This window comes from Protopterus annectens, chromosome 8.part0 (assembly GCF_019279795.1).
Source record: "Protopterus annectens isolate FY-2018-M chromosome 8.part0, PAN1.0, whole genome shotgun sequence".
Classification (NCBI taxonomy): Eukaryota; Metazoa; Chordata; order Ceratodontiformes; family Protopteridae; genus Protopterus; species Protopterus annectens.
Window position 1 is genome coordinate 857,452,705 of NC_056741.1, and position 17,601 is coordinate 857,470,305.

A 17,601-nucleotide genomic window follows, 5' to 3' on the forward strand; every position below is an offset into this window, starting at 1 on the left:
TCTACAATACCTGCATCATCTGTGAAGCTATGGTTGTCACTCTCTCAAAGTATTAGGTAGCCAGATCAGATAATGCTGGATTAGCATAAGATTTTGATTTTAAGATAGCTATACTATTGTCTATTTTCCAGGTGAAGGGGAAGGAGTGTAGTTGGTAGGGGAAGGTTTCATAAATGCTTAACTTGGTGGGCTGCATGTTTTTGGAGATTTTGATTATTCATGAAGACGTGCTGTTGGTACCAGCACTGCCACTATTGGGTAGGGGGACTAAGTTTGGGTACAGTTTGGAAAGAGATTGTTTTGAACTAGAATGATGGAAGATATGGTTCTGCTGCAGTTGTTGGAGTCATGGCAACTAAATTATTATAGATGGTATTTGTCTCTAAAGTGCTTAGCCAAGGAGATGGGTGAAATGGTTGTGCAGCTGGCATTTTAAAAATATTTTTATTAAGTTTTGTTCTACTGACATCTGATTTGGCTCTACATATTGCTTTTCTGGCTTCATTTCTCACCTGTTTGTATAATGGCTGTGGTCTAATAGGAGGGTGCCTTTCATCCACAACATTGCTACCTTGTCACCATTTCTTAATGGAGTATGTAAATCTTTGTTAAACCAGGGTTATTTAGATGCATCTCTAGAGTTGGTTACTGTAGCTAAGTGTTTGTACATTCTACTTAAAAGGCTGAATGCTGCGTGAGTGGGATTATCTTTTGATGTTTTTTGCCTCAGTGTTGAGGATAATGATGCTGCCTAATATTTTAAAGTGTATCCTTTTCAATATGGGTGGATGTATGTATTTTTTAGGAGATCCATGGGACAGTAACAAGAGAGTAGTCAGTTAGATTTGGGGAGTGGATGCTAATAATTTGGAGGGTTTATTAGCTATCATAATGTCAAACAATATGTGATGGTAGGTGGATTTGGGAATACATGAGTTAGGTAGCAGTCACTAAGCAGGTTGAAAAAGTTGCATTGTTTAGCCCAAGAAGTTAAGAATAAAGTCACAAAAAGTATAAAAGTGTAGAGGATATTTTTTGTGAAATGGTGGCAGGGATTTATTTTCATAGCCTGTAGAACTGGGAGCAGGTTACGGGTAAAAGAGTAAAGCAGTCTATAGGAAAACAGATAGGTAAAGGATTCCTTTCTCTAACAGTCAAGGTAGTGATAAGCAAATGCGTATTGATGTCATACCTTGATAATACCTCTCTTGTAGTGGCTTTTGAAGGAAATAGCATGGTACAAGGCTTAAACAGTGTAATTTGCAGATTCACCCTCCTGTTCCCATGATCTGTGTACAACAGTACCTTACTACAAAGGGTAACTCAGATTCTGGTTCAAAGATGGTCAAAGCTTCTACTTTGCACCCTAATATTTAAGTTACATGCGTAAATTTGTCCTACTGCTACTATTACACTGTACTTTCGCTCATCTCTTACAGGCTGCATTCCTATTCCAGTAAGCTGGTTATACTAAAAGGACTAAAACATAGGTTACATAGCAGTAATCATTCCTGTTCAAATCTAGACCATATCATGGGATTTTCTCTCCCAAAATCCTTTGTTTGTACTCTACAATGGCTGAAATAGGTCTCTCTATGGGGATTCAGAAGGAGGCCAATTTGTTTAGATTGGGGAGAGGCCATGGGTTTTGGTGGCCCAATGCTGCTCTCTAGTGAAGGTTGAAGAGTAGCATTAGTGTATCAGATATGTAGATGCATATTGAGAGGATGGCGGAAGTTAATACACCATGGCAGGGATGCTCATATGCACGTGTTTATGTCATTACACATCCCTCCCCTTACATAAGTTTAGGGGATAGAAAATCTCTGCAGTCAGAAAACCTCACTTTTCACACCCTTCCCAAAAAGAAGATTGGATGCATTGTCATCTGTGACCCCAGGCTGTTGACCCTTGTTTAGAAGTAAGCCAGTTAGTCAGAAAAGGAACCCTGCTCATATTCATCCCAAAAAAATGATTTAAAAAATGTTTGTATCTTTAATGCCCTATTTTCTTATCAGTGTAAAAACCCAGTAATGTTTGCAGTGACAACACTGCGCCTTTTTAAATGTATGTAAATGCATTCCTTAGCAGTGTTTCTGTTTGAAACTTGAGCTTCTAAAATGTATATTAAGTGATTTGTTTGCATTTAGTCATGTTTCTGTTTGCTGTGTTTACCTCAACAGTTAAAGCAAATTTTTAATAATGTTTTTATTTGCACTGTGTATGTTACTTCTCTGTACAGATACTCTTTTAAGGATTTAATGTTTCTGATTGCTATATATCTGTGATTACTTTTTGTTGTAGCAATGTATATATCACTTTTTCTATGTAACAAGTCCAGGATTTCAGTAATATTTTTCTACCCATTATGCTATGCAAATGTTACCTTGTCCTGTTTGTTTGCACTCACCCAGAGACTGAAATAGGTCTCTTCAGGATTAGCCCATAGGTCTTCCATTAAATGTAATTGAACGTTCAGTACTCTCCCTTCAGCTGTTTGTCTGCAACATCTTCAGGCTGTCCTAACAGTTCTTAACTGCAGTCATTTCTTGATGTCCCATAGATTATGAATTTGTAGAGTTTCTGACTGGCTTGGCATTCAAATCCCATGTCTGAGATGGATGTAGTCTCCCTTCTGTATATAAAGGTCTACAAAGATGAATAATTCATGGCCCCTAACACTACATTTGCTACATACTTTGCACTAATCAATTTAGGTGAAGCACTGGGATAAAATAAAGCTATGATAGTTTAACTGATTTATTCTATTTAGGTGGAACTATGGCATGAATTACATGTCTGGCATAACAACAACAGGTGCTGGCAGATGGGTGAAGAACATTAAATGGTGTGTGCGATCCACTGAAAAACTAACACAATATGATATTCTACAGCTTAAAAGTGTTTGCCCCTCGTATAGAATATTTCTTTGTCAATGTCTCATTTTGGCGAATGCTGTGACAGAAAATCTCCCATATTTCTAGCATATTCATTTTTTGTGTGTATTCTGTTGTCTGTAATCTTGTGAGTTATTAGCTCTCCGAAGAACCTGTGCTATAACATAAAGCTGCTTTAACAATGTGTAAAAGTCCTAAAATGATACTATACCAAAACATCTACTAATTACTTTATCTGAAAAGAAACCTTATGAAACCTTGTGTTAACTATCACTTTGCTTGAATTTTTTTAACCTATACTCCATTAGAAAAAAAATAGGTTTTATTGTTTAAAAAGATGTGGCTGGAGAAGAAACAGAAACCCATAACAAATGTGAATGAATTCTCACTAATTACAAGTGGAAAATTACAGCAAACATAAGAAGAAAGGGCATAACATAGTTCATTGTATAAATCACTGAAATGCAGAAGAACGCATTTGTGTGAACTATGCTATTCTGATAAAAATCAGTGGCTTCCTGAGTTTAGGTAGTATGAAAATTGTGATGTCATCAGGGGCCACTAACAGGAGCAATATTTATTCAGTAACTGCATGTGCTCTATTCCTGCACTGCGAGGTTATGTATGATCAACCTTTGACTAACTATATGAGACCGTTTTATAGTACATTTTCAAGTCCAGAAGGTAATAAAGAATTGAAGGATCAGAGATAGAAAAATGCATATAAAATGTGAAATACTCAACCAAATACATGCAAAGTGTGTGAAGCTCCTTCTAGTTTTAAAACTGAGGCATTGGCAATTAGAGGATATGTCTTTAAATCACAAACTAGCTTGCGAAAGCCATGGATAAATGACCGGAGACTGTAAGATTATCTTTCCAAGTCCAAAGATCATAGTACGGCAAATGTACGGGAAGAAAAACAAATTCCTTTTTGGGTCAAAATAAACATTCAGAACAATTTCACTGAACACTTTGTTTTGCTTTTGCCTGACTTTCCCACTAGCAAGAGTTTAAAATTATGCTAGTACACAAAATAATAAAAACTGGAATAATCACATTAGTTCCCCTGCACCCTCATTGCGTGGATTCTAAATTTAGTTATTTTTTTCATCATCTTGTGCGTTTCCTTGGACATCTTCAAAATATACATCTTTTGGCCCACTTTTTCTTTATCTGTTTGTACTTGATTTATTCTGAATTTTGTAAATGGGAAATGCAATACGCCTATTAGCAACTGCTTAAGAAATAAAATGATTTAGATTACCAATAGTAAACTGATCATACAGATTACAGTCAAACCTGCCAACGAACAGAAATATAGAACAAAAATTTCAAAAGTGATATTTGGTTTGATTGACATAGTCTGTGTGGTCTAGTCACAATAAAACTGGCTGTTATGAGCTTTAAGTTCCTGGTTCAAATCCCACCAGTGTCAATTCTTTACTTAGTACATTTTAATAGTTCAAAATATGTTTTGCTGTATGTTGTCATATACTCAAATTTGTAGATTCCAAAGAAAATAGGATGTTGTATTTCATCTTAAGGTTTTAATTTGTTAAAAGTAAAGGTGAGTAAGGATTAAAAGGTGGCAGTGATTAGTCATGGAATAGGATAATACTATGAACAGTGGCAGTCCACAACAGGGGATGGCAAGCAAGCAATGATAAGACAGAAGAGGCTGCAGACTCTGCAGAGTTGTGAAGAGGAAAGCAGAAGAGATGTGGAAGGACTGGCTAGTTTGACAGTACTATGGGGGACAGGGCAAGAAATGTCTTTGAGACCACTTTTGTGTCACTCATGGAAGTATTTTATTTTCTGGATACAGTATTAATATCATATAGACCACTGTCTTAAAATCACATCAGACAGTGGTACTGTCTGTAGATCTGTCATGAATGCACCTATATACTCCTGTTCAGCAACAAATGCTGTTGCTGAAAATGGTCTAACACAAGTATCAGCCTCACCTGCCATTTTAGATGAATCTAAATGGTTTCCACATCCCATATAAGGATATTTTTCCTCAACAGTCTTATAGACTGATGTGAAAGGGTGACAGAAACTTACTACTCACATCATAAATGTACTCAACATTCCCTTTTCCTACCTTTCCCACACTGCTTCTGAACTATAATTCACTCTTGAACTCAGGTTGCAATTGGAGATCACGACCATTTATTGACGTAAACTTCTCCTGTTTAAATATCATGCAGAAGTGTACTTAAATTTTAACAACTAGTTTTATATAATGTCTTACTTCATGTCATACTGGAAAGAACAAGAAAGTGCAATTAAAAAGGTTTGGATACATTCTAAATGCACATTACTTTATATAGGCAGTAATTAATTAAAAATAAACACAAAAGGCATGGCACAGCTTGTGCTTTTCAATCCTGCCAAGGATGTTAGTGTGGAACATAAGCTGACAAATCAGTTAATTAGTAAAGTTGAATTGTTCAGTAAGAATATGGACCTTCTCTGAAAAAAAAAATAAAACAGAAAAAACAAAAAACAAAAACAATTGGGACCACAGTAACACTTGTGACATTTCATAATCAGTATATGTGCAGTCTCTGCTGTGTCCCAACTTTGGTAAGTATATTTATAAAAGTTAAATTGGTGTGCATAAAACAACTGTTCTTTGTAACTTCCATCCTTTCTTATACTAAATTAAGAGTTAGTTTGTAGAGATGTTCTATCCCTCTTCATATTCTCTTAACAACACAAAGAAATGAGGTTTGGTTTGTCCAGGGACATCTTCAGACGGGTGTCTAGGCAGAAGTAGTAATGCGAATTAAGAGGGTAGGAGAAGGAAGCTAGTTGTGTGTGGGGGGGTTAAATGAGATTTGGGGGAAATAAGGTAAGTGTAGGGAGGGGCTTAATGGGTTTTATGCAAGTGTAACTGGGTAAGGAATCACATTTTGGTGTGAACGTGCAACTGCAAGTTAACACATACGTGATGACCTGTGAGTATTCTGGTGCAGGTAGGCCTTGGACTCCGCTCAGGTCTTGTTTGTGGTGGGTGCGCTGGTTTGCCAGGAAGGATGATAGGGAGATGAATGCTTAGACTCAGAGGCATTTTATATTTCACTCATTCATTTTGAGGGTCAGTGTATTTGTACAAGGTAGGTACAGTTTACAGTAGCAAGAGGGGAGTAAGAAAAGATAATGGGGATTTTTTTTTTAAAGAGGAGCAAGGTGGCAAAGGCAGGAGAGATTTTGGGTAGAGGCTGATGTTGAGAATTTTGCTTAGTTTTTATTGTTGGATACAGCTGAGGTTTGCATTGCTGTATGAAGAAGCTATACAAAAGTGTGAGAAAGGAATATATAGGTGCATTCATGACAGATCTACAGACAGTTTCACAATCTTTTGGCAACCAACTATTCATACATTTGGATTCTTGCCATAGACTTCTTGTTTAAATGTATTAATCAAATATAATCAAGTATTTCTTATTGCATGGTTGGCTCTTAATCATGGGTATCATGGTTGAGAATGAAAGAAAGGAGAGGGTTGCTATGCATGATTGAAGGAGAGGTCCAGATATAACAGTTTAAATGGTTAACATCAATGGACTTGCATTTTGTTGATTGTTGCTGCTTTTTTGGCTCTGCATGGTGACTGCCCAGGACAAATATTTTCAAAAGTGTGCCTTGGCTCATAGTAGGTAATGAAGCTAGCTTAAATGAAACTTAAACTGAGCACTGTGAACATAAATATTTAATAGCCAAAAATAAATACAACTTCCTGAATAAAGCTGTTTTTAAGTTTAAGTTTATCATCTGTAAGTATAAGTCTTTGAAGTATGAAATCATGTATAACAAAGAAAGTGTAGGTTTACTGTAGAAAATTCTCATCTTCTTGTCTGTTTACAAAGTACAGTTACTAGCAATAGCTGAGCAGTTTTAGTGGCAAAGCTTAAGAAGTAAACTTATAAAAGCAGTTCTAACATTTTTCACATTATGAAATTGTTTTGGCTGCTATTGATTTTACAAGCAGAGTCTCTTAAGTTTCATTGATGCCTTTTCACAGACTGCAGGCTTGTTTGGTGTCATGGCTATGATCAGGACAGTGAGATACCAGGTGGTTGGAGGTACATGCTGATGCAGATCAAACATGGTGCATGCTGTCTGTGGTGGTTTCATCTTGCGGCACTACGGCAGTTGAGAGGTGCGTGGTTGTGCCACAAATGCCTTTTGAAGAACAAATGAAGTGAGATACCAGTGTATCAATTAAAAAAAAAAAAATAAAAATAAAAAAAAAAAAAAAGACAAAACAATGGAAGAACTTTAACAGTGTAATTATCATACTGTCTACAATTCATGGAAGCAAAGACTGAATGTAAACAATATTGAACTGTTACTTGCAGTGATGTTGACTGGGGCAGATTTGGCGCATGGGTTCATCAGTGATTCTTTTGGCAGAGTTGGATTTTGGGTCTTGGGATTTGGGCTTGGTGAGCTCTCGTGTTTGTGTTTTTTTTTTTTCCCAGTATGTAACAATTGGTGCAATCTGGAGTGATATTGCTAAATGTAGGGAAGGCTCTCTGCCTGGGGGGGATGAACCTTTCCGATGTGGTGTTTCGAGGCCCTTGAACTCTTATCAAATGGGGAGGGGTGTCTTTAAGAAGTTGGTTTATGCATGTGCAGACAACTCACAGTTTTCTTTCCTTTTGCAGATGGGGAAGTTCAGAGTGGGCATCAGTTGATGGCCTGAAGGAAGCAGGCTGGAAAGTTTATGGACTCTGCTGGGGTGGATGTTCCGGTCACTAGAGTTGTGCACAGTGAGGTTGCAGGTAATCCTACTTTATTAAGTGTCCATTTAGGTCTATCAGAAAACATGGGCTTTGGGGTAGGTGGGGACAGGTAAAAATGAGATACATCAGGAGCATGATAAAGCAGGTTTGGGGATTGTTTATGGGAGTTTGAGGTTGTCCATAGGTGGGGTGGAGTCACAACTTGACGTTTGGTCGGATTTGTGGGCATGGTATTTGGGCTTGAATTTTCCTGCAGCAGGGTTATATCTTGTGGAAAAGCTATGTAGATGGGTTGTTCAGTGGTTGATGTTACGTTTGAGAGAATAGTACTGTTCTTCATTGGATCAGCAGTGGATGGGCAATCAGAAGGAAGCACATTATATGGATGCCCTCTTTAAGGTTAAGGAAGGGTTTGACATAACAGTGCAAGGTATGTGTGTGTGTTGGGCATGTGTGAGGAACAGGTTTTCATGGTTTAAGTGGAAGTTTGACAGTCTAAGCAAGGCATTGTGTTTTTGGTGTTGCTAGTGGATGCAAGTCATGGTTTGGTTTTGATTTACAGATGAGAAGGTAAGTTAATTTGGGGGGCCTTGAGGGGTGAATGTCAGAACAAGTTTGGGTTAAGGGAGAATTGACTCTGATTACTATAGTTGCACAGGTGGCAGGTTTAGGTGATTTTGCAAACTCTAAGATGGTGGTTGGAGTAGGTTTTGATAGTGTGAAGATGGGCAGAATATGTCTATTGACCATATAAGCTTTGTTGCGACAGTTGGCATTGGGAAATGGAGGCCATTGGGTTACATTTTGGGGGTATGGGCTTTATAAATGTATGGAAGTCATTAAAGAGGGTGGTTTGTTGATCAGCAAATGCTATGTCGGTCATTAGATGTTTTGCCTTATAATCAATGATTGTTGGATTACTATTACATTGGTCTTTAAGGGAAATCTGTTTTCGTCATTATTACCTTCTTTAGGTGGTAAAAGGACGATGTGGTTAGGAGGATGGCATGAAGGTGGGTTTCCTTTTTTTTTCGGATGGTGTTAGGATTTTGTGTTTTGTTGGTGCATTTACCAGGTAATGCCTTGGAATAGTTACAAAGCTACTGTTGGTAGTAGGATAAGTAAGGATATGTTTGATCCACAGAGGTTATACAAGGGTATAGGTAATACTTCCTCATGGGTAGGGTTGCCAACTGTCCAGAAGTTTTCTTGACTGTCAAGAATTAAGGGACACTGTCCTGAAAATGGAAAGGACAGCATATTGCTTTGAAAAAATGCCAGGAGATTAATTTTCTTTTAACTTAAGCAGTTTTAAGGGTGGTGTTCTTTAAGAACACCCTTTGCATTCAGTTGCACACAGACACAGAAGATGAAAGCAGTCTTCCACGTCTGCATGACTGGTTGTTTACATCTTTGTCTTTCATGCGCATGGAATTTCAATTCTTGAAGATATTTGAACTGTGCAGTGGGCCACAGACGGACATGTTTCAAATATGGTTCAGGTACTTATGAAATGTTGCAGTTTTGCCCACTCATTCCACAGTCTGTTTGCATATAGAGAGGAAATAGAATGTGGAATTCCTAGCTATACGGTAATATTTCAAATTACTGTAACTGGATATTAATTAGCTATGTTGATGGCTAAAGTTGCAAGCAATAAAGATACTAGGTCTGAATGACTCCATGAATACTAAATGCATTCTGAAAGAGAAGGCTACTAAATTACGATACTGCTTTTATTTATGATGCTGTTTTACTCATGTTTTCACTAAGTGATTAAGTAGAATATCTTTGTTACACTTGATTATGCATTTCAGTATTATTGGTGGGAACTTAATCATTTAATGTGATCAAAGAAGTCTTTTAAATGTTTCTTTTTGTGGGTGAATTCATTTCTGGTGACAGATGTAGTCACAGACTTCTGACAAATAGTAGGAACTGATGCTATACAAACGTAATGTATCCACAAGTACAAGTGTGACAAGCCTGAGGATGCTGTTGTGCTTATCAAATCTAGTTGCATCAAATACTGACAGACAATTATATATATTAGATATAGATATACATATATATGGGTCCCCCATGTTTTTGTTGAATGCCGTTTCAATAAACACAGGGGGTGTGGTTTAATGTCAATGGGACGGATAGCCACACAGTGGAAATGTTGATATTGTGTAATGCCGATATACTTATTGTGTAATGCCGATATATTTTAAAGTTAGCGCCAGATTTAGATTAGGAGATATGATATAATATTGTTTGTGTGTCTAAGCATGTCTTGTGTAGTGGCAGTGTTATGGGATGGATTTAATGAAGCTAAGGTGTAGTGTTAAGGTTGAGGAAAGGGGCAGCATTATAGAGTTAACACCCATTACTAAAGTGGTACTGGAGGCAATGTTGACTGCATAACTCACTTTGTGATCCCCATGCTATCATATGACATTGTAAATATTTTTTCCATGAATGCACATAATTTAGGTATTGTATATTGCTGGTTTTATAGATCTATACTTTAGATATAAGGTTTATTTCTGTGCATGTTAACCCAGTTGTAAATGCACTATATGTAATACAGCCGTCAACATTCTTTTGTATCTTCTTATTTAGCCTGAGGCATGGCTGAAATGGATTCTTAGTTTATTTTGCTGACCTGCGTAACTTGTTAACTCAGCAGACTAATTCACATGCAGAAATCATATACTGTGGTTAACATGGCTTTATTTGTGTGCTTTTCTATGTGGCTACCCGGGTTGTTCCCCTTCATATTACTTTCTTGATATTCATATTGAGCACGCCTGATGTTCCAGATCTGACACAATAGAGTGAAAAATATGGTCCAACCATGCTAAGAAGCCATTGTTGCAGCTCTGGACTTTCTACCAACATAGAAATTCTGTTGGACCACAGAAACACCAGTAATTCATCATTAAATCTCAGACTTATTGTTCACTTTAAGTGCTCTGATTCTGCGTCTCTCTCTCTTTATATATATATATATATATATATATATATATATATATATATATATATACATGTGTGTGTGTGTGTGTACACACACACACACACACACACACACACACACACTTTTAACTTGGGTTTAGCTCTTGAAGGCAGTGGTTCACCTCTTCACCCCTTCATACCTGTGCTAACATCCATTATACAGATGACTATTTTTTTTTCAGGGCAGTTTAAGCTGAAAAGTGCAGAATTGCTCAGTACTTGGCACAGTGGCATTGTTCTGTAAATATGAAGCAGTACCTATCCATATTATTACTCTATTAAGTCTTTTCTATGTTGCTCATTGCCTAGACTGCATTAAACTAGAGTTCAGCATATTTCTTTACCTGGTCAAATTTTTGTAGCTTCTGTTCATTCTTATGTGAATGCTAAAACCTAACTAACTGCCTGGCAGACAGCTTCTTCAATACACAGACTTTTAGCATTTAGGGAGCTGCATAAATAGTTAATAAATACACTTGCCTTCAGTCTGTTATTTATTTTCAAGGTGAAGGGATTATTGTGTTAAGATCTCAGCTGGCAAATTGTCTACATTAGATATCTCCCTTTCTGGATGCTTATTAAGAAACCTAAACATATATACTTTCCTGCATTAGGAGAGAAGCAGAGCACTCCAAAACAAGTTTTTTTTTTCAAATAATTTTTTATTGTTTTCAAAATAAATTCAATGCAAACAGAATAGGGATACAAAACATTCTAGGTTGATAACCATGTGGATGAACCTGAATAAATAATTACAAACAGTACTAGAATACAATTCTAAAATAAGAGGCATTAGGAGAAATATAAAGCTACTGGAGGCATTGAAGACTACTAAAAAGAAAAAAAAAAAGATACATTATTTACAAAAACAAAAATAGAAACCCCATGCTACCTAAATGTATAAGAGCAGTATCAACAGAGAGAATTAAAGAGGTAAGACGAAGAAAGATATAAACACCCCGTTGGGTAAAAATTAGTAGTGGAAGATAGATAGAACAAGAAATTGCAGAGGAATGTCACATATGAAATGAACAAGGTATTAGTCACCTAGAATTACATCTAATAGGCAATTCCATAGATTGGCGAAGTAGGCTTTCTTTCTAGGACCATTGATAATGAATTTTTGAGCTGATATATATTTTAATGCCATCTCTTTGAAACCCTGCCATGACAATTTTGTGCGATCTATCCAGTTATAAGTGATGTAGAGTTTGATTAAAGAGCAGAGAGTGATGAGAATGTGAAGGTGAAGTTTAGGCATTTTGGAAAGGGGAATATTCAGTATGGCTGTTTGCCAAGAGAGAGTGGAGTTATAGTAACCCATCTTTTTTAGTCGCACTTTGAGAGAACACCATAGTTTATAGGAATGATTACAGTGCCACATAATATGAAGAAGATCTGCTCTCAAGCAAGGGCAGCAAGAACAAGCAGCGGAGTTGTTAGGATTAAATTTGTTGAGTATTACAGGTGAATGATACGCATTGTTATTTAACATCAATTGGGTATATAATAATTTTTGAAGGAGCAAGTTCAAGGGTGGTTTTTATGGCTAAAAGTTTTTGATCTTCCGTAATGGGAGAACCTATATTGTCCCAGAAGGTGGAGAAAAGGCAATTATTATTATCTAATAATGGTTTAAGTATATTGTAAGAGGAAGAGACAGTTTTTGGGATTTAAAAGTGTAGAGATAATTTCAGATATTTTATTGATTCCCAAAGAATCAGGTGTAGTGTAGACAACTTGAGAGGAAATGGTTTCACGTAGTTGACGAAGGATAACTGTGTATTTGTTATTGGCCTTGAGGGATGCACGTAGTTCTGTGATCGATAGGGACTTATGTTTAAGGAGGTCCCAAACTGTAAAGTCCTTGATAAGGGAGAACTTAGAGAGATCAAACATATTGTTGTTAATTTTAAGATTTGGATTCAGATGTAGTGGTTGTAGAAGGGGGAGAATGTTTTCAAGGTTAATGTCCTTGATCAATTTTTGAAATAACCTAATTTTATGCTTCAATAAGGGGAGTAATTTGGAGTCATATAGAGAGGAATGGGAAAGAAATGGGATAGCTTTCGGGTTGATTTTGTTGGAGATGACATGACGGTGCCATATCTTCAACCAGGCAGGAGTGTGGCTGAGTGGATTAGGATCCATGTATGAAATGGACAATAACCTGTTTGAGCAGATAATAGTGTAATATAAATGAAAATTTGGAAGGCCCACTCCTCCTTTCTCTTTGGGGAGAGTAAGTTTAGAGTACGAGATCCTGACTCTCTTGGGAAACCAGAGAAATTTTGCGATGTTATTGTTAAATTTAAGGAAGAGATTATTTGATATCATTATATTGGTAGCATTAAATTGATAAATAAGTCTCGGTAGAATATTCATCTTCACAATGGCTACTTTAGATAAAAAAGCTAGATTAAGAAGTTTCCATCTTTGTAGGTCTTGGCAAATAGTAGCCCAGGATTTTAGTAAATTGTTTTGAAGAGCAGAGGCTTGGTTGTGTTCAAAATTAATGCCGAGATATTTGATACTATATGAGATATGAAAGGAGGATTCTGGGAAAAAAAAAGGTTTATGAGCGTCAGGGTTAATTGGGAGAATAAATGATTTTTCTTATTAATTTGGAGGCTAGAGACACTAGAGAAGTTGTTAATTGCATTTATAATTTTGGGTAGGTCAGAATTGGGATACTGAAAGTATAAATTTAGATCATCGTGAAGGCCGATAGGGCAACTGTGTATTCAGAATTCTGGGGATGGTGTGGTGTGTATTCTGAACAATATATAAGAAGAAAGGTTCAATAAATATATTAAACAGGAAAGGAGAAAGTGGGCATCCTTGTCTTGTTCCATTAGTAATCATAATCGTGTTAGAGCTTTTTATTAATATATAAGGAAGTATAAGAGTTTGTATAAAGAATTCTGATCATATCTATAAAGGTTTTAGGGATATTGAAGTGAGTCATGGTGGAGAATAAGAAGACCCAGTTTACTCTGTCGAACGCTTTTGAGGCATCAAGAGTCAAGGCGTACAAAGGATTTTTATCTCTTTTAGTAAAATGTATTAGTGAGTCTAGAGTTAAAGTATTATCCCATGTATGTCTGTTGCTCATGAAACCAGCTTGATCCTGAGAAATTATATGTGGCATTATCTGTTTGAGTCTGTTGGCCAGAACAGCTGCAAATATTTTAATATCTACATTGATAAGCGAGATGGGTCTATAACTGTGAGGGTCTGTTTTGTCATGATTATTTTTTAAAATTAAAATCGTTTTAGATATATTCCAGTGCAGGTCGGTAATTCCATTTTTTATAATAAAGTTGAATATCTTAAGAAGAATAGGGGCGATCTTTAAGCTAAAGGTTTTAAAGAAGTTAGTGGTAAACCCATCTGGGCCAGGGGATTTGCCTAATTTGAGATTTTTAATGACATTTTGAATCTCTTGAATATTAAACGGAGCGGATAATAAGGACACCTGATCTGCATTAAGGGAAGGGGCAGCAATTGAGTTGAGAAAGATTTCTATTTGGGGGTTTAAGGAATTTTGGTCGTTTTTGCTATAGATATCAGAATAAAGATCATGAAAAAGTTGAATTATTTCAGAATCAGATTTGTAAAGTTTATCCTTATATAGAAGGATAGAGATTTTGGCAGCACCATTGTTATTTTTAAGTATTCTAGCTAAAGTTCTCGAGGGAATTTGTGCCCATTCAGAATAAGTAGCAATAAGTCTTTGTTCGTGAAGGGAGTAGTTATGAGAGTGTAAATCAAGTAATTCTTTACGTGTTGTTTTAATTAAATCTTCTAATTTTGAGTCAGGGTGTGTTCTCTGTTTTTTTTCAAGAGATGCCAGGGTAATGAGTAGGGCAGATTCTTTTTTTTACTGAGTTTTTTGAAGAATGAGGCTTTACTGATTAGAAATCCTCTTAGTTCTGCCTTGCACGCTGCCCATTGTTTATCTGGTGTTATGTTGGAATTTTCAAGATTAGAATAAAGGTCAGTGAGTGTATTGTTAATTTTGTTTAGAATCTCCTTGCTATGTAAAAGATTGTTATTAAGAGACCAGTTAGAGTAGGAAAAAGCAGTGCGCGTAAAGATAGTTTTAAAGGAAATTCTTGCATGGTCAGAAAGGAATCTCGGTTCACTACTGAAAGTGTTGTTAAACTTAGAGAAAAAATTAGAGACTAGAAAAAAGTCAAGGCGTGACCAAGATTTGTGGCAGTTAGAGTAAAAGGTGTATAGATTGTCCTTCGTTAAGATGTTACTAAAAGCAATAGTGTCGATGAGGTAAAAGTCTGAGATAAGTTCTTCTAAAGCTACCGAGGCTTGAAAGTTATATGATAACGAGTTACTGGTGCGGTCTAAGTTAGGGTTGATTACAGCGTTCCAATCACCACCTATTATATAGAGATAGTTTGGAAACGAACTGAGAATATTATAGATTTCAAGAATGAAGGTGTGTTGTTGAGAGCAAGGTCCATAAAGGTTAAGAAAAAGAACTGGATTAGTTGTGCCAGGGAGAGTAGAAGTAAAATAGCACCACCTGCCATGTTTGTCGGATTTGACTAGGTTTATGGAATCCTGAAATTGATTCTTAATTATGATGGCTACTCCCTTAGAGTTTGTACTATCCCCATCTGCTATAATGGTTCTAATCCATTTCTTGGAGGAAAATTTGTCCCAACTCTCTTTTGACAAGTGTGTCTCTTGTAGGAAGCATACATTGGCCTGAGATTTGAAGATAAGGTGAAATAGTAAATTTCTTTTGGCAGGATTTTGTAGTCCTTTGACATTCCAGCTATCAATGGTCCAGCTCATGGAGACAGACTAATAGGTTGAATTAGTGAAGCAAACTTGAGTTGAGAGATAGTTGAGTAAACAGAGTGTGATAATGAAAGCTGAGAATATATTATACAAAGCTTAAACAGGGTGAGGTGCGAATATAAGAGCAAAGGTATAGAATTTGAGAGAAAATAAAGTATAACTGTAGAGGTAGCAAAAAACTTCTTAACAAAACACTTCCTCTGATAAACCCCGGTGCCTAACCACCCCATCACCTTAGTAGAAGAAGTAAAAAAACATACATGCAATAACCAAAACAAATCTATACATATATACAGAGTATTACTATTCCTGCAGATCGTCATCCTAGATCACTAGCATTACACTTAACAAGCAACCCTACTAGTCTAAAGTTAAATGTAAAGTGACGTGTGTTTGTGTTAGACATGAAGAAGCCCACATTAATGATATGTTGACACGTCTGTTCAATTAAACAAGCTAAGAGAAGTCTAATTTTTCTTACCTATCCTTAATAATAAAAAAAAAAAAAAAAAAAAAAAAGGAGAGACTCTAAGCAGAAACTATCAAAGTGTACATAAAAAGCATTAGTTATAAAATACATATCTTTAAATGTTACAATAAATCTGCACGTATATAACAACCATGAAACATAAAGCATTTTAACAATCAACTAAGATTATGCGAACCATGTAGCAAGTGTAACAGCTTAAGGTAATATTTGAACAATATTCAAGACTTACTTATAAAATATGACTAAATACATTCTAAGTATATATTTCACATACTCTGTACAAATTATCTGATCACGTGCTAAAACTACCAAAAACTAGCAACTTTATTTATCTTTATTCACCTAGTAGACAAAGATAATTCTTGCTTTCGAGGAATTAAGAAGGTAGTTGGAGAGAGAAATCAAATTTGATAACTTCTTTACCCCGAGGTGAAACCTGGGATTTTTCTATTACCAAATGAATTGACACAAACAGTATGAATGATCTCCCTTCATCAGAATAAATATAATAGTCCCAGAGCAACAATTATGGCATCTTATATTTAATATATGACAGCCCGTTATAAATGACAAGCGTCTGAAGCACATAAACACATGTATTTAAGCTCTAGGAGCAAGAGATTGCATTCATCATTAGTTTGCTCCCTCACATTTTATATAACATGAAAAAACCAGGTTTCCCAAATCCTTGTAGAAATACCATGTTAGCTTGGGGAGAAATTAATAGTTTTAGACCTCTTCCCCATCTTGCTCATTTCTTAATTACTCTTCCAAGTGATCTACCTTCCCCCTGCTCTTGATTTTCTCCACTGACCTTACAGAACTATTACACAAGATTAATTTGGTCAAGAACTGGACCCATAGACCACAAACATGGCCAGAAATTAAATCTAAACAGAGATCTATGGCAGAAACACAAAATGATTTCACATGCTGTAATGCTTTGCCGTCAGTCTCGCACCAGAACTTGAAAGCATGGTGTTTTAGTGAGCAATTCTGGCAGACTAAAAGCTATGACAGTGGGCTGTTTTGCTTGTAGATGATTTGCTTGGTAATTATAAAAAAGCTAACAGGAGTCTAATGCAGTGCACTAGATGTAAATAAGTGTAGAACTGTCATAATCTTCTTTCCCATTGTCACAGCGAGTTACATCCAGCTTGTTTACCTCAAAACATAAACGCAGAGTGATGTTGATGCCTGCCATAGTATCTAAGCCACATTCTGTCTCTAATAGCCTTCGTAGCCGTTCCGGTTGCAAAAGTACCCCATAACTCGAACGCCCGTGTTTGCAGAGGAGCAAAGACAAAATATAGCTTGCTTGTGGAGAGAGACCAAACAATCCTCGCATTAGCAAGAGCGTAGTGCGTGGGAACCCGGAAGCGTTACCTGCTAAGAGGTCCCAGTTGTAAACAGCAACCACCAGAATTGTTCCCAACGAGCGCGCCTTGACTAAAGAGAAGAAATCTAATATAAGTGACTTAAATTTATAAGATTATAGGACTATGACATCCTAGAACCGGCAAGACAATGCAACATTTCTGAGGAATGGATTTGCAAGTCAAACAGCAGGTAAGCATAGCGAAACTATGCCAAACCTTTTACTATACCGAGGCACATGGAGATATTA

The 17,601-nt window shown here is 36.4% G+C and overlaps 1 long non-coding RNA gene across 1 annotated transcript in view; it reads left to right on the forward strand.

Annotated features, from left to right (window-relative positions):
* The window catches only part of LOC122809113, a 171,399-nt gene that overhangs the window by 83,462 nt on the left and 70,336 nt on the right, over positions 1–17,601 (forward strand). The window lies entirely within an intron of this gene.